Below are 27,163 nucleotides of genomic sequence, written 5' to 3' on the forward strand. Positions count from 1 at the left end.
ATGGTCATACAGCAAGGCTTTGTCTACACCAGCTTTTCCTTGCCATTCCACTAGCATTGCTGCAGCTGTAGCAATGATGGAAAGCCTCACGCAGACTTGGCACAGATCTTTCCAATTACTGTGAACTAGATTTTTAAAAAGGTATTTAGGTGCCTAGTGGGATTTTCAAAAGCATCGACATGCTTAACATCCAGTAAAAATCAATTAATGATGCTCAAGGCAGTGGTAAGCACACATGCAACTGATCCATGCTAGCTGCTAGCACAGAGAGAGTCACACTAATGCCAAGCCAATAGCGAGTAAAGGGCTGAAAATCCCCAGCAGAGACATGCCCCAGGAGTGGCAGAATAGACTCAGACCAGTGCTCTAAGCCCTAGTACTTATTGATGGGCAAAGGGGCAGATCTTCTGAGAGTTTAAATGTTCATTATTTTAAATTTGCTCTAGGTGAGGACCTGACCCCAAGCAGTCTTTAAAGAAAATATTCACTGAGTTCTGGATCACAGTAATGAAGTGTCCTCAAAGGTGCTTTGTTAAATTAACTAGTGCCATTAGATTGAAAACAGGGATAACTAAATATTTTAAAATTTACCTCAAATCAATTGGAGAGTAGTCAAACATCACACAGAGTGTGTGATTGTGAATTCTGTAGACACTAGGCATAATGGAAACAATAAAATTTTAGTTTCAAGTATTTTGAACAAGGAGGATATGGAAAAAGTGAAGAGACACATTTAAGGATAGTTTGAGGAATAGTGATCTCATTTTAATAAGGTTCCAAATACATTGGAAGGAGCTCAGTTTCCAATATGATCAACCTTGTAAAAGGAGAAATAAAGTGAAATAGATGGGCATAGTTCATAGAAGTGCCATAGATAAAAACTAGCTACAGTTTAAAGAAGTGATGGAGTTAGCTCAAAGGGAGTGTATACTATTATGCAAAATTAAGCACAGAATTTCAAAACCAAGGAGTCTGAGTGACAACTTGCTTAAGTTAATTGCAAGTAAAAATGGAGCTCTAAAAAATTACAGGGAGCATAAGACTACAGCATTGTTAGTTTTAAAAGGAAAATCAAAAGGAATGGAAAGATGGTATTTCAAGCGCACAAAGGAATAATGAAGCACAAATAGCTAGGAGTATTAAGACTAACAATAAGATTCTTTAAATATATTAGAGAACTGAAAAATGAGAAAGAACAAGTGGTTCCATAAATAAAGTGACAAAGTAAGGAAATATTTGTTGTTGAAAAAAGAATTAGCAGAAGAACTAAATACTTTTCCACATTTGTATTTGAAGACATTATTAACTACAAATTCACTGTGAATGTATTTGTGGCTACAAAGGAGGACAGAAACTGAGAAGACTAAGATTAATATTAAACAAGTATATTTGGTTAGTGAACTGCTGAGACCCCATTTGCAGTAAAATGTTTAATTGTGTTCACATTTAGGTAACCTAATGCTTTTCCATTATACAAAAAAGTTGGCTTTAAAAAAAAAATTAAAATACTAACATGGCTTACAGCAGGAGCTTGAATTTTGGCAGGGAAATAGTCTCAGTGCACAAACTGTTACTCTCCTAAGGAAAATTCACTCAAACTGGACCGTGTTATACGATGTTAAAAAAAAATCACCCTTTGCAGTCCTCATTTTGTTCAACAGAACTTGCTAGAGTTAGCTACTCAATTCTACAAGTTTGCAGATGACACTGAACGGGGAGGAGAGGTAGATATGCTGGGAGGGTAGGAATAGGATACAGAAGGACCTAGACAAATTAGAGGATTGGGCCAAAAGAAATCTGATGAGATTCAACAAGGACAAGTGCAGAGTCCTGCACTTAGGAAGGAAGAATCCCATGCACTGCTACAGACTAGGGACCGAATGGCTAGACAGCAGTTCTGCAGAAAAGGACCTAGGGGTTACAGTGGACGAGAAGCTGGATATGAGTCAACAGTGTGCCCTTGTTGCCAAGAAGGCTAATGGCATTTTGGGCTAGATAAGTAGGGCACTGCCAGCAGATCGAGGGACGTGATCTTTCCCCTCTAATCAATATTGGTGAGGCCTCATTTGGAGTACTGTGTCCATCCACACTACAAGAAGGATGTGGAAAAATTGGAAAGAGTCCAGTGGAGGGCAACAAAAATGATTAGGGGACTGGAACACATGACTTATGAGGAGAGGCTGAGGGAACTGGGGATGTTTAGTCTTCTGAAGAGAAGAATGAGGGGTGATTTGATAGCTGCTTTCAACTACCTGAAAGGGGGTTCCAAAGAGGATGGATCTAGACTGTTCTCAGTGGTACCAGGTGACAGAACAAGGAGTAATAGTCTCAAGTTGCAGTGGGGGAGGTTTAGGTTGGATGTTAGGAAAAACTTTTTCACTAGAACAGTGGTGAAGAACTGGAATGGGTTATGTAAGGTGGTGGTGGAATCTCCTTCCTTAAAGGTTTTCAAAGTCAGGCTTGACAAAGCCCTGGCTGGGATGATTTAGTTGGGGAATGGTCCTGCTTTGAGCAGGGGATTGGACTAGATGACCTCCTGAGGTCCCTTCCAACCCTGATATTCTATGATTCTATACAAACATCCCCTCTGGACTCCGCATGTACCATCCCTACTGAGCCTCCTCACAGACCCCTTCATGCTAAGCATGCTCACCAACATCAAACCTGAAGCAGCCACAAGGAACCATAAGGGCAATGGGAGAAAAGAATGTGTCCTCCTATAACAGAGTCCACTGCCCAGTATACCTCCCTCATGACCCAGTGTGACATAGCAACCCCCAGGTAAGCTAGCATCCCCTGTTGACAGTCACTCTGGCACCATGGTGGTTTCTCTGTCAGATAACTCAGCCCTCTAGGCAGCGTGCAGTCTTTTATTCACCCTTCCAGGTCACAGCCAGCCAAGCTAAACTTCAAAATTATTTTTAACAGAAACAAAAAGTTTCCACCCTTGTCTAGGGCTCTTCTTCAGTCAGTATCTTCCCTGGTTATTCAAGGTCTACTCCCAGACCTCCCTGCTCGAAAAGCTTGCCTCCCCACTCATTCACTCACAGTCCTGAAGGAGCTTCTTGCAATCTCTTCCAAGCAGCCTTTTCCCAGGTGGACCCTCTCAGGGCTTAAACCTGGCCCCTTTTAATACAGGAATCATCTGATTCCTTTCAGGTGGGGTCCATTCTGTAATCAGGACTGGCTTAGCCTCAGGCTCTCCAGTCCACAGGGCAAGCCACCCTATTATGCCTCCACATAGTGATTTCCATTCCAACTTTGCTTTGCCAAACTGTAAAAAGAAAAGGCTCCTTCTTCCCCTTTCTCCCACATGCCCGCCTGTTGTTGCTAGTCTCCCTTTAACACCTCCTGGACCAAGCCATTAGCTTACCTCCTGTTGGTGCCACCTAGCTTCTGGATTGTTGGAGCCAGCAGATCCTGAAGGGAGAGAAAGAAGCCCAGGTACTGTAGCTCCTCCTCCTCCTAAGGGGATGCAGGGAAAAGCGTGTGCTGTGGGGACAGGGAATGTGCTGGGGAAAGGGAGGTGGGGTCAGAACATGTTGGGGGAGGGACACAGAGGGGAAAAGAGCATTTGATTACTATATGAAGATCATCATAATACATACAGATGGGGGCAGAACTGAAGTTGCATGGGAAGCCTTAAATCCAATATTTCTTAGCTTCCTCATGCTTGATTTTGTAACCCATGTAACATGCACTTAGCACTTTAACCCACTAACCCCCTTTTGGGGGGGGGCGCTAAGATTGCTACAGTATTAACAGGCCACTGTACCATGAATGGTCCCTTAGAATATGTGCTAACTACTTATGCTAAACAATCTTCCAATGTGCATTTAGCTGTGATGCTAACAGTACCTTTCCCAGGCTTGTACACACTGCCACTTGTGTCACTCAGGGCCATGAATAAGCCACCCCTCTGAGCGACGTAAGTTAGACCGACTTAAGCACGAGTATTCACAGTGCTAGGCCAGCGGGAGACCTTTTCCCGCCGACATAGTTACCAGTGCTCATGAAGGTGGTTTTATTATGCCGATGGGAGAGCTCCCATGCAGCTAGTGCTTCTAGTGTAGACTACCCTGCAGACTTGAAGAAGAGCTCTGTGTGGCTCGAAAGCTTGTCTCTCTCACCAATAGAAGCTGGTCCAATAAAAGATAGTACCTCACATACCTTGTCTCTCTAATATTCTGGGACTGAGACAGCTACAACAGAACTGCTTTTTAAAATGTAATTTTAAGAAATGCATAACTAAAAGGGAGATAGTATAGCATAGGGAAATATTGATTATAGGAGGGACAGAGGGGATTACACAGCAATATGGGGGGAGACTGACAAAAGAAATTGCTTACTCTCAAGAAAAGACAAATGAAAGGTGACTTGATTAAGTATGGAAACTAGGCTAAGCATTGTTCTAAAAATTAAGCTTCATGATTTACTCAAGGTCACTGGACAAACCAGGACTAGAGGTGTCAGAAAAACTCAAGGAGATATTATTTTAGGGAGCGAGTGTACTGGGTAACTGGAGGGGACTTCCAGTTGAGTAAAGGGTGTCAAGTAGTATTAATGTGTTTCAGTCAGAACTGGTTGATTATATGGAATGTAGTACATCTAGAGAAAGGTGTATTAGCTTGGTACCTGGGAGTTGCTAACTAGAGCTGATTGAGAAGTTTTCAAGTAAATATTTTTTCATTGGGAAATGCCTATTTGTCAAAACCAAAACTTTTCACAGAAACGTATCTGTTTAGACAAAACTTTAGCTGGGAAGATTTCTCACGTCCAAGAAGAGATTGTGTGCAAGCGTGCACCTACAATAGCTAATAACCCAGTGCATAGGGCACTCACCTACAATGTAGAAGACCCACACTCAAGTCTGTACACTGAATCCAACTGAGCAGGGATTTGAACCTAGGTCTCCCTCATCCCAGGTAAGTGCACTAACCACTGGCCTATTGATGACTCTGTAATGGGTGGGTGTGCGTCTCATGTTTTTTTGTGAAAAAACTGAGCAGTCTCATTTTTGGACTGATGCAGAAAACAAAACAAAAAATTCTGGACAGGAATTCTGGTCAGCTCTCTTGCTAACCCATCTTTTGAGGGTAGGTCACAAGAAAATTTCCCCCACTGATTTTGTTATTCCCCTCCTCCCTGAGGCTGGCTATTGTGTTTTCTTTATTCAGAATGTTTTACTTTTGCTCTGGTACAAAAAGATTTTTTTAAAAAAATTTTAAATGTAAGAATGTAAAAAATTGAAAAACAGAGGAGGAAAAAGAAGCAGACTGTTATCAGTTGTTCATGAGATGAAAGCCTCTTGGCTTGCTTCTCTTTCCAGCTACGCAACTATAGATCGGATGTGGTAGCATAGCATGCTGCTGTCCGAGTCACTGGGTCAGCCAAAACAAACTCAGAGGCAGCAAAAATTGAGGAAAAGGGGACACCGAGCCATAAACATTCTGATCTTTAGACAGCAAATCAATCAAGGAGTTCCATGCTGTTAATCAGAGGACTGATTCTCTCCACTTTCCAAGATATTGAAAAGAAAGTGACAGTTCAGAAATCCATACAATATGGTCTATATTCCTCTCCTACAGATTACAATAACCTTTTATTTGGGAGTATATCATCAGAGCCTGTACCTAAAAGAAATCAGTTCAATGACTAAACCACTTACTCCTCTTTTGCTTTCTTTTAGCTCAGCTAGAATTAACACTGCTTCAGAAAAACACAATGTACTGCCTAGTCCTTCAGCTTTTACAGCCTGGTTATCTGTCCTGCAGCAGAGTGGATAAACAGTTTTCTTGCCAAGTAGAAGTGGATTAGCTAGAGCAGTGGTGACGATAGCACAGTGTGTGGATGGACAAGAGTTATAATAGATATTCCCAGAGATGTAACATGAGATGGGATAGGAGGAGATGAAATGGCATCATTCAGGCAAACATCTACATGCTGTGGAAAGGATGACCGGGATTTGGATAGAACAGAAGGGCGAGTTTGACGTCACATATCTCATCAAAGTGCACTGGATAAAAATCATCGGTGCTGAACTTTAACTCCAGGCAGTCCCACTTCAGCTTTAGTTCTGAAGATATAAATGCAGGTTATGCTGCTATGATAAATTCCGTGCAGCAGGTCACCATTAAAGTATTCAGGATTCCAACAGCGTTAACAGATCAAGACTTTGACATTTTCTGTTGTCAGCACTTTGATGGCTGAGGAGTGGAGAATTCTGTCTCTATATTTCTTTACTCAGGGCATGGCTACACTTGCAGATGCAGAGCGCTTTGAGTTAAACCAGCTTTCGTAGAGCGCAGTAGGGAAAGCGCTGCAGTCTGTCCACACTGACAGCTTCAAGTGCACTGGCGTGGCCACATTTACGGTACTTGCAGCAGCATTGGGCACGGTGCATTATGGGCAGCTATCCCAGCGTGCAAGTGACTGCAACGTGCTTTTCAAATGGGGAATGGGGTGGAGTGTGACAGGGAGTGTGTTGTGTGTATATGGGGGGAAAGAGAGTGGGTTTTGGGGGCTCTGAAAGCATGTCAGCTCAGTCTTGTAAGTTCAGACAGCAGCAGACCCCCCTGACCCCCAGCCTCTCCCTCTCATACACACAGCATTCCACACTAATGGTTGCTTTGTCTCAGAGCAGATAAGCATGCCAGCTGGCAGAAACTGAGCTTTCAAAGGGCATATCCGCATTCCTACAGTGATTCAAAAACAATGACAAGAGTGGCCACTTGACTTAAGGGGATTATGGGATGTTTCCGGAGGCTAATTAGAGCGCAGTAATGCAACACCTTGTCCACACTGGCGCTGTGTCGCTCCAGCGGGGGCGCAGCAAATGTTATTCCACTCGCCAAGGTGAAGTACCAGCAGCCCTGTAGCCGTGGAGTCAGAGCGCTCTATGTGCCTTGCCAGTGTGGACGGGTAGTGAGCTAGTGCTCCTGGGGCTCCTTTATTGCGCTGTAACTCGCAAAGGTAGCCAAGCCCTCAGGGTCTGATCCTGAGAGATGCTAAGCAATCTCAATTTCCAATCATTTCAAAGAGCTGCCAGTCCTCAGAACCTACCAGGATCAGGCTTGTAAATTGATTCTAACCAGCCAAGAACAAGTTGTCCAAGATTACAAGGGGTCTGGAAAAATTGGAGGGAAAAACCCCATGCAAACATTGAGTTACTTACTATATGAGTATTAACTATCAGAGGGGTAGCCGTGTTAGTCTGGATCTGTAAAAGCAGCAAAGAGTCCTATGGCACCTTCTAGACTAACAGACGTATTGGAGCATAAGCTTTTGTGGGTGAATACCCACTTCGTTGGATGCATGTAGTGGAAATTTCCAGAGGCAGGTATAAACATGCAAGCAAGAATCAGGCTAGGGATAATGAGGTTAGTTCAATCAGGGAGGATGAGGCCCTCTTCTAGCAGTTGAGGTGTGAACACCCAGGGAGGAGAAACTGCTTTTGTAGTTGGCTAGCCATTCATAGTCTTTGTTTAATCCTGAGCTGATGGTGTCAAATTTGTAAATGAACTGAAGCTCAGCAGTTTCTCTTTTATGTCTGGTCCTGAAGTTTTTTTGCTGCAGGGTGGCTACCTTTAAATCTGCTATTGTGTGTCCAGGGAGACTGAAGTGTTCTCCTACAGGTTTTTGTACATTGCCATTCCTAATATCTGATTTGTGTCCATTTATCCTTTTATATAGGGACTGTCCAGTTTGGCAGATGTACATAGCAGAGGGGCACTCCTGGCACATGATGGCATATATTACATTGGTGGATGTGCAGGTGAATGAACCGGTGATGGTGTGGCTGATCTGGTTAGGTCCTGTGATGGTGTCACTGATGTAGATATGTGGGCAGAGTTGGCATCAAGGTTTGTTGCATGGATTGGTTCCTGAGTTAGAGTAACTATGGAGTGGTGTGTAGTTGCTGGTGAAAGTTACATGAGTATTGTACCACAGCAGTGTTTTTCCAGTTATATATTGGTGTTCCTAGACTTGCCCAATTTAATGCAGTACTTGACATACCAAACATCACAAACAAAACATTTTATGGATTGGTATGTGGTACTTCCCTCAGTGTCTTCTGAATGAAGTAAAGCTCATGTACCCCTGAGAGGTACAGAGGCATTAGCACCATTTTACATATAGGAAGAATGAAGCACAGAGCTGTTAAGAGGAAGGTTGGTCCAGTGGTTAGGGCACTAGCCTGGACACAGTTGCAATTCCCTGCCCTGCCAGAATCTACCTGTGTGACTTTAGAGAAGTCACTTAGCTTCTTGATGCCTCACTTCCTCCATCTTTAAAATGAGGATAACAGCACTTCCTTTGCACCCCCCACATAGGTTTTGTGAGAATAAATATACTTAAAGACTATGAGGAGCTCAGATACTATGGTAATGGGGTCGTATAAGTGCCACAGGCCTTTTCCAAGGTCACAGAGACACTCTGTGGAAGATGTGAGAACAGACCCCAAACCTACAAGCTCCCACTCTTATACTTTGCCTACAAGACCATCCATCTCCTTCCTCAAAGTATCTGATTTATGTTATGACTGGTGATGCCATATCCTGCCAATTTCCTATTGCTTCACTTTCCACATTGGTTCTCTCCTTTTTAGTGTGGGTTCTGAAACTAGCTCAGGTTCTTTCACTGTTTTGCTCTCATTAACAAAGCATTCAGCCAGCACTTTTCTCTGCTCATGTTGAAGAATTTGTTCCAGGTCATTGCTGAGCTGAAGATAATGTCCTTGAACGCGTAACCTGTAAAGAAATGAATGATTCCCTTATCAGTTGCCAACTGTTCATCCAGGACATTTCTTTTTCCAGACATTTCATCTGATTGTTGGACTGGCTCCCCATTCCACTCACTGAATGTGTCATGGCAGGGTAAAAGAAAAAAAAGGGGGAAGATGGAAAAATTAGAGCTATTTCTCCTTCCCCAGTTCACATCCTATGGGATCCTATGGAAGGGATCCTATGGATGACCTGGGTAACAGTCATGGTTTGGGCTTTGCAAACTGTTGTGTAAGTCACTATTTACCCATATTTCGGCAGAATTTGAAGTTTTCATGCAGTGCCTACAGACCACCCATATTAACATGCTTAAAGAACTTAGATTTATATATAGCAGTCAATTATACATAAGTAGCATCCCAAGCAGCATCTACCACATAGCAGAAGTGGAGACTATGATTATGGAAGTTGCACCCTAATCCCTTTGAGTTAGTTGACCCAGGCAACATCCCAGTGACCAGCTATTGGTCATCCCCTCCAAAAGCAAAGCTGCCCATCCCCTTCCCCATCCCAAATCAACTCAGTGTCATGGCCACAGAAGGACATAATTTATTTACAAGTGCTAATTTGTGTGTTTTTACAACAACGTTTCAACATGAAATGTAAAAAAGTTTGCTCCTTCTTTGCTGGGCAATGCTGCTTGTGCCATTCACAGCCAGTCTTCAATGTGCTGTCTACAGAAACCCAGCAGAAGCTGCTAGAGCCTGAAGGACTCAGGCAATAAGCATCTATTCCTTTTGTTTGAGAGACTTTCATTGGGAGGGGAGAGGATAAGGAGCATCCCCAACTCTTTCTGCCTTTTCTGGCTATATTGTCTTAGCCATTAGACTAATCGGTTCCCCCTTTCCCCCTCACTCCACCCCAGAGCCTTTAAATGTATGTAAGGGACATATGAAACAGATATGCCATGAATGATTAATACCTACGGATTCCTTCTGGCCCTCATAACATTAGAAAAGCTGTCCACCTGTGCTTATCCAAAATAGATTTCACCTAAGTTGTAGAGACAATAAGGTGGTTCACATCATGAGAGACGCTTTGTCAAAGAACCCACAGATCAGCCCAAGATCGGGAGTTTCTATCCCCAAACACAGAATCTGAACATGGCTAAATGAAAGTATTGTTAATCACCTAGGCAAGAATCCCTCATAATCTACATATGAAAAAAATACTTTCCCTCCCACAACCTAGCAGAAAAAAATCAGTTACCAAGCAAGGGTCATGCCCTGCTTTCCTATGCAAAGTGTTTGCACCCCAAAGTAGTAAACTATACAGTGTGTTCTTTGTAAAATCAAACTTACCATGGAAATCTCTCACCCCAAATTAGATGACCCAGGCGTACATCCTTCTATATGTGAAAAAATGTCTCATTGCTATAAGTCCTAAATAAGGTGAAGTGCTTATGTACAATCAAAGAATGTATGGAGTATATGTCCTTCAAATTTAGAAGATTATAATAAGCATTTTGTTGTTTTTCATTGTAAATAACTGTTGCACTCTAGAAATAATAGGAATTGTGTGGCACAAAAAAGGGAAAAAAATATTAAAAGATATAAATCAGGATATAACTTTGGGATATTAAGACCAATTGCTTAAGAGGAGGGATCCCAGTTGATAGTAGGGGAAAATAATGAAATACAATCCTTAAAATGAATCAAACTTAAAGCCTCCATTAACAAAAGGACTAAAGAAATTGGTTATACACCAAAGCCATCTACTGGATACCAATGGAAGCAGCAAAGAAACCTAAGCACTCACTTGGAAGGTATCGAAAGGGATTAAGAGGGTGGGCCCCCTCCTACGAGCTCTGAAATGAGGGTATATAAAGTGACATCACCATGCGCTGAAGAGAATTGACCAGGGATGCTGGAACAATTTTACAGTGGGGGTGCTGAGAGCCATTGAACCAAACTATAAATACTGTATGTAATGGAAACCACTTCAAACCAGGGGGGTGCAGCAGGACCCCTAGTTCCAGCACCTATGGAGTTCACTGAACCCAACAAAAAGGTGAAGAATCCTAAGTGCAACCAATACTTGGACTAGTTGTGTGGAAAGGATTCTCACCCATCCTACCGTTAAGAGGATAAGAAATGGTGAACATGGGACATCACCATCTTCATTGGGGGCTGGAGGACCTGGGGCTCCACGCAAGACCCTACCTCAGCCACCTTCAGCAAGAGGCAGAGTTCAGCATTCCAGCAAACTGCTGCTCAGTCCCTGGGTCCCAAACCCAGGTGGCCATGCTGGCTGCTGCTTCTCTTCAGATGTCCCAGGTTGTAGCTCCCCAGGTGCCCCAGGCTCATTAAAATAGCATGCTAATGCCTCTGGACACAGTAAAAATGGAGTATCCTACTGGATTCCAATATATATACACAAATCTAGTTCATTAGATTTCAGTTTTAAAATCTAACTGGCACCCTGGCAAATTGATAAATTGACCCCCTTTCATGCTTACATGTGATGTTATGAACACAAGAAAGAGGATCAAATCAAGACTGCAGTAATTACATCCTATTTAAACTTGACCATTAGGATGGTTAAACTTTTTTTTAACATGTCTGTTTTTATAGCAATAACATCTTTATATGGCTGAACAACTTTAATTTGGCTTTCCTTTTTTTAAGGAAATGCATGTGAAAAATGTTGACACCAACAATATGATAGATGGATTTACAAGAGAGGCCTTTTCATGGACTGACCATGAACAAATAGCCCAGACAAGAAAGATGGGTTTCACTAATTAATTTGCTCATTTCTGGCTTTTTAATACAACTACATTTTGATGGTTCAAAGTCTACCAGCTACATGGGTCTCCCAAAAGAAAGAGGGAGGCGGAGAAACAGCAGTGAACGTACTGCAGCTCTTTCTTTGCAGAATTTTCTCCCCCTCCAAAAGCATTTAAGTTAATTTTGACTAGGTTTGACAAGAGTAGGCTTCAGCCTCTGTGCTGAAAACATTTTCAATGTGACAGCTCTGTCGGGGGGGGGGGGAGAGATCTGTGATATCTTAAAGTTACACAATAAAAGTTACTTTTAAAATGTCTTCTTTGTTTGCATGCAGCTTTTCACCAATGTCCTGAATAAGCCCATTCTGTCAAGGAAGGACAGAAACAAGGTGGTTAACATAAGCCAGCTGAAGACGCCTGCTGCTTTTCCTGTAAATAAAGCTGACCTTTTGGAGCACTGACAGAAACTGCTGTAAAGCAACAAAATAAATTCTTTGTTTCTTTGCAAAGATACATTCATGAGTGCATGTATTTAGGTACACCTCATGTTGTTAGCCAAACAACCAGCTTTCATGCACAGAGTTGCAGTACAGTGCTCAGTTCAGCAGTCAGTTTGCTGTGGAGACAAAGCTCTGTGGCAAAAAGTGTGACTGTTTACAGCATACTGCAATGAGCCCAGAAACTGCAGGCAGTCAGAAACCCAATGACAATTCAACTACACAATCACTACTGTAGCAGAGGAGTATTTTTGCCCACTGCCCTTTTTTCATGCAGTGCACTGCTATTTATTCAGAGCTGGAGGGAGAGAGAAAGAGTGTGGGCAGATAATAGTTTCAAGAACTGTCTACTAAGAAGACTGAAAAGATCACAGCGCTACACCAGCACTTTCCAACTTTCTCCAGTTAAAGTAAGTAAATTCCTTGGAGACTATCATCAGTTTTTCTCTTTCTCTCAGGTTTGAGAAATAACTGAGCACTTTGAAAGATAATAGGAATATCTGTCCCTGTACTTAACTGAGTACCTCACATTTATTAGTAGATTTTATCCACACAACATCCCTGTGAGGTAGAAAGCATTATCCACCTTTTACAGATGGGGAACTGAGACCGAGAAGATTAAGTGATTTGCCCATGGTCATACAGGAAGCCTGTAGCAGAGGTGGGTACTGAACCCAGGTATTGAGTCACACTTCAGTGTCCTCTCCAATAGGCCATTTCTTCTCCCCTAGGAATGTCTACCTAGTACATCTGAAATATTTACAAGGTGACACTCTCCCCCAAGAGCCATACCAATCTTCTGTATAGAGCCCCTCTCCTACTTCCTCCCGCACACTCCAGCCTGAGAGAGGTGAACTGGACTAGTTTCCCCCTAGTGATAGAAACATCAAACTAGCAATAATAGTTTCTCCTGATCAGCAGGAACGCCACAGATCCACACAGGGATTGCTGCTGACTAGCAACTAAACCAGAAATTAGTGTGTGTATATAAACTCCTCCGACCCCAAATCCCATCCCCACAACTTTTGCACATTTCCTCTTCCATTCTAAGATTCTGCTCTGTCCCAGAGACTTGATGCCATGTACTCTGACAGTTTCAGGTTTGGCTTTCTATGCTCTCTGGGATAGAGAAATTAGGAGATCAGAGGAATGCAGGCAAAAAAAGGAAGATTTAATGGCACTCTGGGAAGTAGAAAAAGAGCTCAGCTGGCTACACTGCTTGCTAGTGCTATCTGCTGGCAAAAGCATGGGAACCACAATGGTGTTACCCACAGACTGTGTTGCATTTGAAGCCATCAAGAGAAGGAGCAGAAGGGCTAAAGTTTATGGGGGAAATGGAGGGTCCCCAGGAATGAATCAGAGGCAGCTTGCTCTTTGGGATCCTGCTTGGACCAACTTCTGGAATGGAGGCAGGCCTAACAAGGAGGATTCTTGTGTGGGGCTTTAAATAAAGCAGAAATGTCACTTGGAGGAAGACAGTTTGTACAACAGGAGGTCTGTCCTTCCAACTAGGAATTAGTTTTACCAGCCCCTTTTCCTTTAATTTTTGAGAGAAAAAGGAATAGACCTAAAACCTTATATCTGAAGACCCCAACGATGAGTGTAGTACAAGCCTCCCTCTGTATTGTGGTAGCACATAGGAGCTCCAATCAGGGTTTGGGGCACCATTGTGGTAGGCTCTGTGTAAACACATAGCACAAAGATTGTCCATAATAGACAACTTAGGTAAGGCTCCACCATCACTAGAGGAAACATCCAAACGCATGATTGCACTCATACACATGAGCATTGACCAGCCAGATGAGTAGTCCCGTTCATGGACCATTGAAATCAATTATCCTTATGCGAATGAACCCTTAATATATTCACTAGTTTGCAGACACCACTGTAATGCAAGATAGTGGTTATATATTTTTAATTAGAAAAGTAAATATTCTAGAAATTGGAGTCCCCCTCCAAATGAACTTCCATTCATTTGTTCCTCTCTATGATACTTGAACAATCCTCAAAGGTAGAGTTGGTTACAGCATGCCTCCGCCAGGTTTAGTTCTGTTCCACCAACATTACCTTGCTCTCAAGGGAATTTATTGTTATGTGCACTGAAGAATTTCAGAAGAATGTCAGGATGGAGGGGCCATTAGATTAGATGAAGAAAACATCCAGATAATTAGATTGGCAAAATGATCCAATTGTTTACACACATTAGCAAGTTACCTCTTCATACAGTATCCCTTCTTGGAAGTCTCAATTAACCTCTTTCAACAAGTATGTGCTCAGAAAGAGACATGAGCACCTAATATGGACGGTGTCATCAAATTAAAAAGAGAGCTTATCATCCAGTTTCACATTATGCCACTGGGCAGCCACTCTGAAGGTAGTAGTATGTTTGCACTCAGCTCCATGCCATTGGGCAGATCTGGACAGTAGTTTTTTAAGGAGACACTGAAGAGGTTTAAACCAAAAATGAGATTTTTGACAGAAAGCAAAAGAAAAGGGGTTTTACAGGAAAGTATTAATAAAAACCATCAGTGAAACCAATGAATTAAACATTCCCCTGTAATCAGACATCCAAAACACATGTGCTAATGCATGAGAAGAAATTGAAATGGACTGTTGGATTCTCAGAGTCAAAGCTGAGAGAAAAACAAAGTAAACAGTATAAATAGGGAAAAGTACACTTGATTTTTCAAGGGTTTTTTCATTTTAATCATGAGGTATTATTAGAAAAAGACAGGGATTTATGATTTTTTAGATTAAATTTACAGGTAAAACTGTTCAAGTGTCATCAGTGCAATTATTAGTTACAGAAATATTAGCATCCAAACCACAAGCTCATCTGCTTCCTGTGGGGGTCTACAGCTGAGGACAAGTAATTCTGGGCTTCATTCACAGCACTTGTGCATATTTGAATAAACTCCCTGTACAAAAATATTCACTCGGGGTAACTCATGAGCCATCTTCTCCTCAGTTTCCAGCTCATCCATTTCACCTCCTGCAACTCATGATTAAAATCACATAGCATCCTTCAAGCTCCAGAGACTACCAAAATACAAGTCAAAGTCCAGAGGCCCCTCCAATAGCTACCAATGAAAAGACTGACATCCTGTTTGGAAGAGGAGACCAAAGAGGTCATGGTACCAGTGAGGAGACTACTAAAAATCAACAGCACTCATGAAATGGTTAGGCTGGGATTAAATACATTCGAGCCCACTCTGATGTGGATATGGAATAGTCAGCACTGGTACTGGTTGGGTGATGGTCAAATTCTGCAACAGGAGTTTCTGCATTTATAAAAGAAGATAGTCTATTGCCACATGATCCATTTAAATTTTTTTAAAATGGCAATAATTCCTAAACGATGCTTAACATACGGCAGTGTAAGAACAGACTGAAGCAGAGCCTCCCTAGGAGGGTCAAAGCACTCCATTCCAAAACAGTAAAATAGAGGCACTAAGCAACAGCACACTTTAAAATAAAATGTACACTTTCCTCAATGACCAATGAAATGTCTATGTATTCCTAAATCTAGCATCCTTAGAGAAACAATTTCAAAGGAAGAGCCTAGCTACCTCAGGTCCTATCAGTGAGATCTCAGAAAAGCTATATTATTAACAGAAGACTGAAAACAACCACCAATATCATGCATTAGGCTGCACGAAAGAAGCTGCAATAAGGCCATGAAGAGCTTTGAATGTAAGCAACATAATCAACTACTTTTACTGGAAGACCGTAGTGGTGATAAAACATGTCCACTAGAAGGACACTTGGATCTTTTCTTTTGGAATTACAGTTTAATATTAATAATGCCAGTATTGTTACTGCTAGGTGAAAAAGAAAAGATGATGAAACTGTTTGGGAGATAGCTGAAGTTGGAATGACTAATTCAGATGTAAGAATTAGAAACTGGAGAAGAGAGGATTTTGATTCTCTAGATCCCAAAAGCTGGCATGAGGTGGAAATGGAGAAATCAAACTAGTAAGTATATCTGGCTTTTTCCTGCAGAAAGTCCTTGGGATTGAAAGGATGTGTTAGGGAGCTTATTCCTTCACCCATTTAGCCCTGGTCTACACTAGGAGTTGAGGTCGAATTTAGCAGTATTAAATCGATTTAACCCTGCACCCTGCTCCATTGTGACCGCTCTGGACAACACTCTCAACTCAGATGCACTGGCCAGGTAGACAGGAAAAGGCCCACGAACTTTTGAATTTCAATTTCCTGTTTGGCCAGCATGGCAAGCTGCAGGTGAGTGCAGAGTTCATCAGCAGAGGTGACCATGATGGAGTCCCAGAATCGCAAAAGAGCTCCAGCATGGACCGAACGGGAGGTACGGGATCTGATCGCTGTATGTGGAGAGGAATCTGTGCTATCAGAACTACGTTCCAGTTTTTGAAATGCCAAAACATTTGTCAAAATCTCCCAGGGCATGAAGGACAGAGGCCATAACAGGGACCCAAAGCAGTGCCGCATGAAACTTAAGATGCTGAGGCAAGCCTACCAGAAAACCAGAGAGGCGAACGGCTGCTCCGGGTCAGAGCCCAAAACATGCCACTTCTATGATGAGCTGCATGCCATTTTAAGGGGTTCAGCCACCACTACCCCAGCTGTGTTGTTTGACTCCTTCAGTGGAGATGGAGGCAACACGGAAGCAGGTTTTGGGGATGAGGAAGATGATGATGATGAGATTGTAGATAGCTCACGGCACGCAAGCGGAGAAACCGGTTTTCCCAACAGCCAGGAACTGTTTCTCACCCTGGACCTGGAGCCAGTACCCCCCGAACCCACCCAAGGCTGTCTTCTGGACCTGCCTGGCGGAGAAGGGACCTCTGGTGAGTGTACCTTTTAAAATACTATACATACAAAAGCAAGCATGTTTAATGATTAATTTGCCCTGGCATTCGTGGCTCTCCTGGAGCAAACCTTGCAAAAGGTTTCTGAGGAGGGCAGCCTTATTCTGTCCACCATGGTAGAACACTTTACCACTCCAGGCCAGTAGCACGTACTCCAGAATCATTGTAGAACAAAGCATTGCAGTGTATGTTTGCTGGTGTTCAAACAACATCTGTTCTTTATCTCTCTGTGTTATCCTCAGGAGAGTGCTATCATTCATGGTTACCTGGTTGAAATAGGGGGCTTTTCTTAAGGGGACATTCAGAGGTGGTTGTTCCTGCTGGGCTGTTTGCCTGTGGCTGAACAGAAATGTTCCCCGATGTTAGCCACAGGGAGGGGGGAGGGGCTAGCCACGTGGTGGGGGGAGGCAAAATACAACCTTGGAATGAAAGCACATGTGCTATGTATGTAATGTTAACAGCAAGGTTTACCGTGAAAGAGTGTACCCATTGTTTTATAAAATGTGTCTTTTTAAATACCACTGTCCATTTTTTTTCCCTCCACCAGCTTCATGTGTTTCAAGGATCACAGGATCTTCTCCTTCCCAGAGGCTAACGAAGATAAGACGGCGAAAAAAACGCACTCTCGATTAAATGTTCTCTGAGCTCATGCTGTCCTCCCACACTGACAGAGCACAGACGAATGCATGGAGGTAGACAATGTCAGAGTGCAGGAAAGCACAAAATGACGAGGAGGAGAGGTGGCGGGCTGAAGAGAGGGCTGAAGCTGAAAGGTGGCGGCAGCATGATGAGAGGAGGCAGGATTCAATGCTGAGGCTGCTGGAGGATCAAACTAACATGCTCCAGCGTATGGTTGAGCTGAAGGAAAGGCAGCAGGAGCACAGACCGCCGCTACAGCACCTGTGTAACCAACCGCCCTCCTCCCCAGGTTCCATAGCCTCCACACCCAGACGCCCAAGAACGCAGTGCGGGGCCTCCGGCCACTCAGCCACTCCACCCAAGGATTGCCCAAGCAACAGAAGGCTGGCATTCAATAAATTTTAAAGTTTTAAACTTTTAAAGTGCTGTGTGGCCTTGTCCTTCCCTCCTCCACCACCCCTCCTGGTGCTTCTCTCCTCCACCACCCCTCCTGAGCTACCTTGGTAGTTATCCCCCTATTTGTGTGATGAATTAATAAAGAATGCATAAATGTGAAGCAACAATGACTTTATTGCCTCTGCAAGCAGTGATCGAAGGGAGGAGGGGAGGGTGGTTAGCTTACAAGGAAGTAGAATGAACCAAGGGACGGGAAGTTTAATCAAGGAGAAACAACCAGAACTTTCACACCATAGCCTGGCCAGTCATGAAACTGGTTTTCAAAGCTTCTCTAATGCGCATTGCGCCCTCCTGTGCTCTTCTAACCGCTCTGGTTTCTGGCTGGGCATAACCAGCAGCCAGGCAATCTGCCTCAACCTCCCACCCCGCCATAAATGTCTCCCCCTTACTCTCACAGATATTATGGAGTGCACAGCAAGCCGTAATAACAGTGGGAATATTGGTTTTGCTGAGGTATAACCGAGTCAGTAAACTGCACCAGCATGCTTTTAAACGTCCAAATGCACATTCTACCACCATTCTGCACTTGCTCAGCCTGTAGCTGAACAGCTCTTGACGGCTGTCCAGACTGCCTGTGTATGGCTTCATGAGCCATGGCATTAAGGTGTAGGCTGGGTCCCCAAAGGATACATATAGGCATTTCAACATCCCCAACAGTTATTTTCTGGTCTGGGAATAAAGTCCCTTCCTGCAGCTTTTGAAACAGACCAGAGTTCCTGAAGATGCGAGCGTCATGTACCTTTCCCGGCCATCCCACGTTGATGTTGGTGAAACGCCCCTTGTGATCCACCAGTGCTTGCAGCACTATTGAAAAGTACCCCTTGCGGTTTATGTACTCGCCAGCTTGGTGCTCTGGTGCCAAGATAGGGATATGGGTTCCGTCTATGGCCCCACCACAGTTAGGGAATCCCATTGCAACAAAGCCATCCACTATGACCTGCACATTTCCCAGGGTCACTACCCTTGATATCAGCAGATCTTTGATTGCATTGGCTACTTGCATCACAGCAGCCCCCACAGTAGATTTGCCCACTCCAAATTGATTCCTGACTGACCGGTAGCTGTCTGGCGTTGCAAGGTTCCACAGAGCTATTGCCACTCGCTTCTCAACTGTGAGGGCTGCTCTCATCTTGGTATTATTGCACCTCAGGGCAGGGGAAAGCAAGTCACAAAGTTCCATGAAAGTGCCCTTACGCATGCGAAAGTTTCGCAGCCACTGGGAATCGTCCCAGACCTGCAACACTATGCGGTCCCACCAGTCTGTGCTTGTTTCCCAAGCCCAGAATCAGCGTTCCACCACATGAACCTGCCCCATTAGCACCATGATGCCCATATTGCCAGGGCCCGTGCTTTGAGAGAAGTCTGTGTCCATGTCCTCATCACTCTCATCACCGCGCTGACGTTGCCTACTCGCCAAGTTTCGCTTTGCCAGGTTCTGGTGCTGCATATACTGCTGGATAATGCATGTGGTAACCCATACCCTTACTTCCCTGGTGTTTAATGTGCTCCTAATTGCCAAAGTGATCTGAGCGAGCTCCATGTTTGCCGTGGTGTGGTGTCTGCACAGAAAAAAGGCATGGAACGATTGTCTGCCATTGCCCTGATGGAGGGAGGGGCGACTGATGACATGGCTTACAGGGTTGGCTTACAGGGAATTAAAATCAACAAAGGGGGTGGCTTTGCGAGAAACTGAATGGCCCCCTCAAGGATAGAACTCAAAACCTCAAGGATAGAACTCAAAACTGGGTTTAGCAGGCCGCTGAGTTCACGGAGAGAGGGAGGGAGGAGAAAATGAATACAAAACAAATCTGGTCTATTTCTTGTTTTGAGCCACTTCATCTATCTTTATACATCTTGCTGGCAGCAGACTGTGCAGTACGACCACTAGCCATCGTCATCTCCTGGGTGCTCGGCAGAAGATGGTGCAGTATGACTGCTGGCCATCATCTTCTCCTGGCTGCTGATTAAAAGACAGTGCACTGCCGGTAGAACTCAATCGCCATGAGACGAAACTTAAAAGGGAAATGACCTGTCTGAGTCACTCCCATGTTTGCCCAGGCGCCCCGACCTCATCGAGATCGGTTAAAAGAGCACCCAGGACCATGCCGATGACGGTTACCAGTCATACTGCACTGTCTGCTGCCAAAAGGCAATAAACTGCTGCTGTGTAGCAATGCATTACCACGTCTGCCAGCACCCAGGAGACATACAGTAACAGTTAGCTGAGTGGGCTCCATGCTTGTCATGGTGTGGCGTCTGCACAGGTAACTCAAGAAAAAAGGCGCAAAATGATTATCTACCCTTGCTTTCACGGAAGGAGGGAGGGAAGGGGGGTCTGACGATATGTACCCAGAACCACCCGCGACAATGTTTTAGCCCCATCAGGCACTGGGATTTCTACCCAGAATTCAAATGGGCGGCAGAGACTGCGGGAACTGTGGGATAGCTACCCACAGTGCAATGCTCCGGAAGTCGATGGTTGCCTCAGTACTGTGGACACACTCCACCGACTACATGCACTTAGAGCATTTGTGTGGGGACACAATCAACTGTATAAAACCGCTTTCTAGAAAACAGACTTCTATAAATTCGACCTAATTTCATAGTGTAGACATACCCTTACTTCCCTGGTCCTACTCGCATGAATAGAGAGCAACAATACCCGAAGTCCAAAGGTGCAAACAATTCAATGTTTATTGGGGTGAACTTCCAGCAAGTATGATTCCAGTTTCCTTCCTTAGTGTCCCCTTTCCCAGCTCTGACACCATAGAGCCTTACCTGTGTCCCTGTTCCCATTTCCCCCCTTAGCAAAACATGATTCCAATTTCCCCACCCCCATTCCCTGTTCCCATTTCCCCCACCCACACACTTCCTGATTGGTTAAGGTATAGCTAAGCAGAACTCAAGTTTTACTATATAGTCTGCAGTCAATCATTTTACTGAAATGTAACTAACCAATCCTAACATATTGTAACATGATTATTTAACTAACTATATCCCACCATCTTAACTAGTTTACACCCAGCAAAATTAATTATACAGCATACAGAAACAATCACAGAACCAGACAGAGATTATACAGACGAACAATAGGGAAATGGGGGCTACAGTGATGGAACAACAAAGAAATGAGGATTTCACATCCTAGCTATTGATAAGTGAGTTCTTGACAGACAGGATGCTATCAAACTAAGTTTCCTTTTACATCTTCTAGGCACTTCCCTTTCTCTGGAGGCAATAGGCACTATCAGGGCAGGACTGTATTCCTAACAGCCCAATAGCACCTTATTTCAATGTGACTAATTTGGAATGTGAGGATCTGACCATTCACTTCCCAGCTTATGGCTGCCTCTGCTGCTTAGCCAAAGGTCTTAGCCGAAGCACAGGGCCTCAGACTGTCACAGTAAGAGAAGGACCTTACACCGGCAGACAGTGATATTGATTCTTTCTTTTATACCTCTATAACTAGCTAAGTGGTAAGAATACACCTAAATTCTTAGAGTATAGGCCTTTACAGACAGGCCTGAATATCTGTATCCTAACAGGATGTATGAATCACGATCACACATTTAAAGTGGATTCTCATGCAGTATGTGGTCTTGAACAGGAAGAAAGTGTTCACATCTATTACACTTAGCTTACATTTGTTGAAAATTCAGAAAACCTAATTTAAGGCATTTACACTTCGCCACTGAAAGCAGCATTTTTGAAGCTCCATGCATCAGACTACTTCAAATGGCATACATTACCTTTACTAACTTCTGTCAACCCAACCACTTGATCACACAGATTCAAACTAGTTCTTTGTAGCTTTTACAGTTAAGTTACGGTCCAAAAGGTGGCTATGTAAAAATATTAAATGTACCATACTAGCTCCCTGTGTATATTCATATTCAAAGTCATACCTCATTGTTGTGTTGACAAGCAAGTTTTACTATTGTTAGCAAATTTATTCTTCAGGCAGCAACAAAATTGTCAGATAATTACAAAATCTCATTATAGGCAAATATGTAAGATGCAGAAACTACACAAGCCTGGTTTTCAGATGCAGGGGGATGGGGAATGAAGCATCTTTTGCTAATACTAAGCCTCTGACTGAGTTCAAATATATTCAAGTCTGTGAGAATTCACAAATGTGCAAAGCTTTAGAGGTGTTCTAGATTAACTTGCTTGAATACATGTATTTGATGTCTCGTACATAGATTTGCCCCACCTCTTGTCTTTATATATACTTGCTGTGTGTCACATACCAGTGTGGGAGTAGGGGAGCTGGAGAGGGAGCCTGTGACTCTTGAATGTTACTGTATTGAGTGTTCACTGTTCTCTCTCTCAGAGGGAGAGCGTGAGTGTCGCTCTTAGCAACAGTGCAGGAAAGTAAGGGGGTAAGGGGATAGAAAAATTACAGGGACCAATACAAAATATCAACACAGTCTATTTCACTCATGATCTCGAAGCTACTCTTCTTTTATTTATTTGCTTGCAACAGTCATCAAGTATTTTAAAAGCCAAGTATATCTGCAGATACCAGAAGTAGTTCACAAATTATTTGTAAAGACATCAATCCAAAATTGGCCCAATTTTGTATTGAGTGAGTACTATTCAAACAGATCCCATTGGAAAGCATGTTTTCAGAATATAATTACATTTAAAAATGATTAGCAAGCTTTCATGGAGGAACACGGTTTACAAATGCTCGGAGACTGCATTCTGACAGTTTAGTATGAAGGTGGCTACCTACCATGGTTTAGAATTGAAATTCAAAAGTATTTTGGCATGTTATTACATATTAACGGTTTACACATTAATGAACTTTGGGTATTAAATGGTTATATACTGTACCAGTTAATTGCAGCACATTATGTTGCATCAGGCATTTCTGTACCACAAATGTATTTTTTGTTTTTGTTTCTATAAAGATAACAAACAAACAGTTACCTAATTAGGGGTTACATTGTCACCAGCCAGTTTTCCCCAGATGGGGTCAGGAAACTCTCCTTTTGACTTACAGCATTTTCTCCTACTTATTCCATTGGGGAGGATGGAGAAGTTTGTTGTTCACCTCCAAATCATGGACATCCGAAGATCCACAAAGACCACAGGACAACTGTAGAGATCCTGTCCCTCTGCACTGCTTCCTATATAGGATTCCAATCACTTTCTGCTGGTTGCTGCCCGTAATCCCCAAGAGGTTTATTCAATGGATGGGGAATGGATAAAAGATAAGGCTGTCCAGGTCCACGTTAGCTTACACAGGGAGTAAACTGTCTTGAATAGTGGTCAGGGCCAGATTAAGACCTTTAGAGGTCTTAAGCACTGAAAAGATTATGGTCTCCCCCGATATGTAATTCAAAAGAAAAACAATACTATACCGTAAAATAAAATTTTATTTTTCGAAATGACAAAAAAAAACTTACTTGTATGCTGAAATTAAAATAGCTTCTTTCTAGATTTTCTGATTGCAAAATTCTGGATAAGTTCATCGAAGCTGACTAGACAAAGTATGTCCGCTTCCATACACAATAGGGAAAGTGAATCAAGTCTGTCCTGACACACTGTTGTTCTCTGAGGATTTTTTATTCGTTTCAGCGGAGAAACAGCGCATTCTGAAGAGCAGTTAGTAATCATCAATGTTAGAAAAATACATAGTGCAATCTCTACATTTGGAAATACACATTGTATTCCATCTTTCAATATTGTGTCATGAAGATCAATGTGACTGAATTTCATTTTTCCTGTTCCATTAAACTTTGCACGCATGTAACAGTGGAACTGCCGTACTTCTCCACAGAGATTCGTGTTCAAGTCAACAGGGTATGAGTCAACTTGCTTTTGGGAACCTTGTGAATATTGTTCGTCAGATAAGTCCATATCGTTTAGAAAAGAAAATCTACTTGATACTTCTTTGTACACTTCACCTCTCCTCTTCATATGAGCTTCAAGTGTATCAATTATAGCATAGTAAGTAGATATGCAAAATTTATCTCTAGGATTTAATACTGTTTCTGTTGCACTGCTATCATTTGTTTGTTTTTTCCTGCTTCGCTTGCGGGACTGGGCTTCTTTGTAGTTAGTATCAGGCACGATATCTTTTGATACGTCTTCAAATCTTTCAAAATCATTCCTCAAAGTGTGTAAGTGGTCTGCTAATGATTGACAGAGGTCTGCACATGTTTTCAAATCCAATTATTTTTCTTGGAGAGCTTGACTTATGTGGTAAAAGTGTTGTAAAATTTCAATCCACATGGTCAACATGAACACAAACCCTAGTTCTTGCATCTTGTTTGCAATGTTTTCTGCCTCTCGTATAGTTTCTCCCTTTTCTGATTGGTCTTCGGCTGTACTTTCTAATGCATCCAGTCTTTGAGTTGGACTCCAGAATTGCACTTGTTGCTAGTGATGTGCGAGTATTAGAAAGAGATTTCAACACACGATCATTGCTCAAATATGTTTTAAGAACTGCCCATCGGTGTGTTGAGGCAGAGAAAAATGTATGAAGTAACTGGACTGTTGAGAAAAAACTTACTGCCACCGGACAACAATCAACAGCCCTGCGGCCAAGACGACTGAGAGAGTGTGCAGCACATGGTATGAATATGGCTTATTTGTTCTGTTCGAAAAGCTTCTTCTGCGTTCCTTGATAACGCCCTGACATGCTGGCAGCGTTGTTGTAAGATTGACCCCTGCACTTTGAGAAATCTACTTTGCAAACTTGGCACAGATAATGCAGTACTTGATTTGCCATTTCTTCACCAGTGTGGCTTTTCAAATTGAGGAATGTTATAAATCGTTCATCTGGTTTTCCATCAGTGGGAGACACACATCTTAGTACAATACTCAACTGATCAATATGTGAAATATCAGGTGTAGAGTCAACAGATAAACTGAAGTAGCCAGCAGTACTTATTTCATCCATACAGCTGAACGAACTTTGTCACTCAGACCAATGAATTCATCACATATTGTCTTGGATAAGTATGATGGGTTACCTTTGCCAGCATTCCCATATTTTGAGATATGGCCTGCTAAAAATGGGTCAAACTGAGCCACAAGCTCCAACAGTCCCAAGAAATTTCCATTGTGCAATGATCCAAATGTGTCATTTGAAAGGCAGACCACGTTCAGGTAATGTTTGAACAACAGCTATAACACGCTGCAAGATATGTTGCCAGTATTCATGCTCCCCTTTAAATCGAAGACAGGGCTTTGGATTGACACAAAAATTGGAAGAACAAATTAAATAGGTCAACATTGAATCTCTGTGAGTAGTGCTATTTTCATGTTGTTCAGTTAAAACAGTACTCCGCCAGTCACTAAATCCATCTGCAGCAAACTGGGACGTTGAAGGTTTATATGCAAAAAGTTTGCAAACAAAACAGTACCCAGAACCTGTTGATGGTGAATACAGTAGCCATTCTCAAGTGTATTTCTCACCATTTGTTTTTGTGCCTGTTTTACCACCAGGAGTAGGATGATCAGTTACAGTCTCTGACACATCCACATGTTCTTCTATTGATGAAACAAACACCATTCCAGAAAGGTCAGTCTCTGAAACACCTACAGGTTTTGGAATGATGTCTGTGCCACTGAGAGAAGACGTTGCTTCTGATGGATTTGCTTTGAAAAATGTCAGCTTTGGAAGATTTTGCAAAATTTCACTAGTTTTCTTTTCTTCCACCAGTTTACGTTTCTGTGCTCCACTCAGTTGGTTATGTTTCATCCTGCCCCTTATCTCAGTTATCTGACCTTAAAAAAACCAACAAATTACACAGTGTACACTATTTTGTGTGTGTGTGTGTGTGTGTATTATATATATATATATATATATATATGTATAAAAAAAATCAAGCACGTATAACTCAGAAGAATATATCAATAATAAAACAAATTTATTGCAATACATGACAGGATCTGATTTCCTCAAATTATTTTGATCTATGTTAGTAGGACACCCCCCTGGTTTAGGTGGGGATAAGTAATAAAAAGAGAACAGAAAAATGGGTGTGTAGTGGAGTGTAAGGAAGTCTAACAAAGTTCTGATTTTTCCCATGACGACTACTTTGATGCTTTTTTAAAAATATCAAATATCAATTTTTTTCCAAAACAAAATCTCATTTTTGTGCCCCCTGCTTTGCTAGTGCCCTAAGTATGTGCTTAGTCTGCCTTTTGGGTAATCCAGCCCTGACAGTGGTCATAACCTCAACCCAGCCCTCCTACCCCTGGGCCCAGCCTCCTCCCAGCCCACAGAGCTATATGTGAGGAACCTATGGAAGGACTTGTGGACTGGTGGATAAAAGTGGGGATAAAGTCAATATTCTGTATTGGAGTGCCCTTCACCCTAGCACAGATAACTCCAGTCTTAGACAAATGTTAAAGACTAAGCAAGTGGATGGGAGAATTAGGGCAAAAAAAGCATTAGTGTAGCCGGTGACACAGATTTACATTGGGGTTTCTCTTTCAGAAGCACTTATGCAAGAGATAAAAAGATCCAGATACTATATCAAAAAGTTTATTTCCAAGAAAAATCTGAATTTTTAGCATATTTACCAGATATAAGAAAGGAAACGCACACAAAGACCGAGAACAACAAACACAAACACTCCTATAACTAGTAATGAAGCATTAAAATACATTTTCAGAAAAAAGGTGCAAGTCATTTTCCAAAGCACATAAATCCCATAGGAGGCTAGGTCACAACTGTCTATGGGACTTAGGCTCCTAAGTCACTTAGATGTATTTGAAAATTTTACCCAGGGTGACGATCTAATGGATTTTCAAAGGAGTGTAATGTACCAGACTTGGATTATGGGCTGGCAGCTCGGAAAGATATGTGTTTTTCACTGCAAAATCCACACCATGCAGCTAGGGAAAGGGTATCTCAGGATGTCTTTTTAAAACTTTTTTTGTTTGTTTGTTTTTTAGTACCGGTAGAAGGTGATGAGTGACAGCTCTGAAGACTGAAGTTCTCTATTGTACCATAGCCCGGGTAACAGAACTGCAGCTCTACATTTTAAAAAAAAACACTTAGTCTGGTATCAAGTGCCTCAATCCTGATCCTCCAGGGACCACTTATAATGATGATGATGACAGTAGTTCAGGCTCAATGCCCATCAAGTCTCTTGCCTCTCTGCTGCAATTGCCAGTAAGGATGCCAGCTGGGGGAGATGGTTTTGTGGATGGGAAAACCTCTCAAGGAGCTGCACCAATGTATACTTA

General features: G+C 42.6%; 1 protein-coding gene across 4 annotated transcripts in view; it reads right to left on the reverse strand.

Annotated features, from left to right (window-relative positions):
* The window catches only part of PDE10A (phosphodiesterase 10A), a 574,288-nt gene that overhangs the window by 424,247 nt on the left and 122,878 nt on the right, over positions 1–27,163 (reverse strand). For 2 of the 4 annotated variants that reach the window (XM_073337884.1, XM_073337883.1), the window contains exons 3-4: positions 3,374–3,512; positions 592–654 (exon numbers count right to left, since the gene is read on the reverse strand). The exons of 1 other annotated variant lie outside the window; for it this stretch is intronic. The gene's annotated coding sequence lies outside the window, so the exon portion shown is untranslated. The remainder of the gene's footprint in view (positions 1–591; positions 655–3,373; positions 3,513–27,163) is intronic. One more of the 4 variants, XM_073337886.1, reaches the window with a different exon arrangement.

The sequence above is a fragment of the Lepidochelys kempii genome, chromosome 3 (assembly GCF_965140265.1).
Source record: "Lepidochelys kempii isolate rLepKem1 chromosome 3, rLepKem1.hap2, whole genome shotgun sequence".
In the NCBI taxonomy this organism is placed as follows: Eukaryota; Metazoa; Chordata; order Testudines; family Cheloniidae; genus Lepidochelys; species Lepidochelys kempii.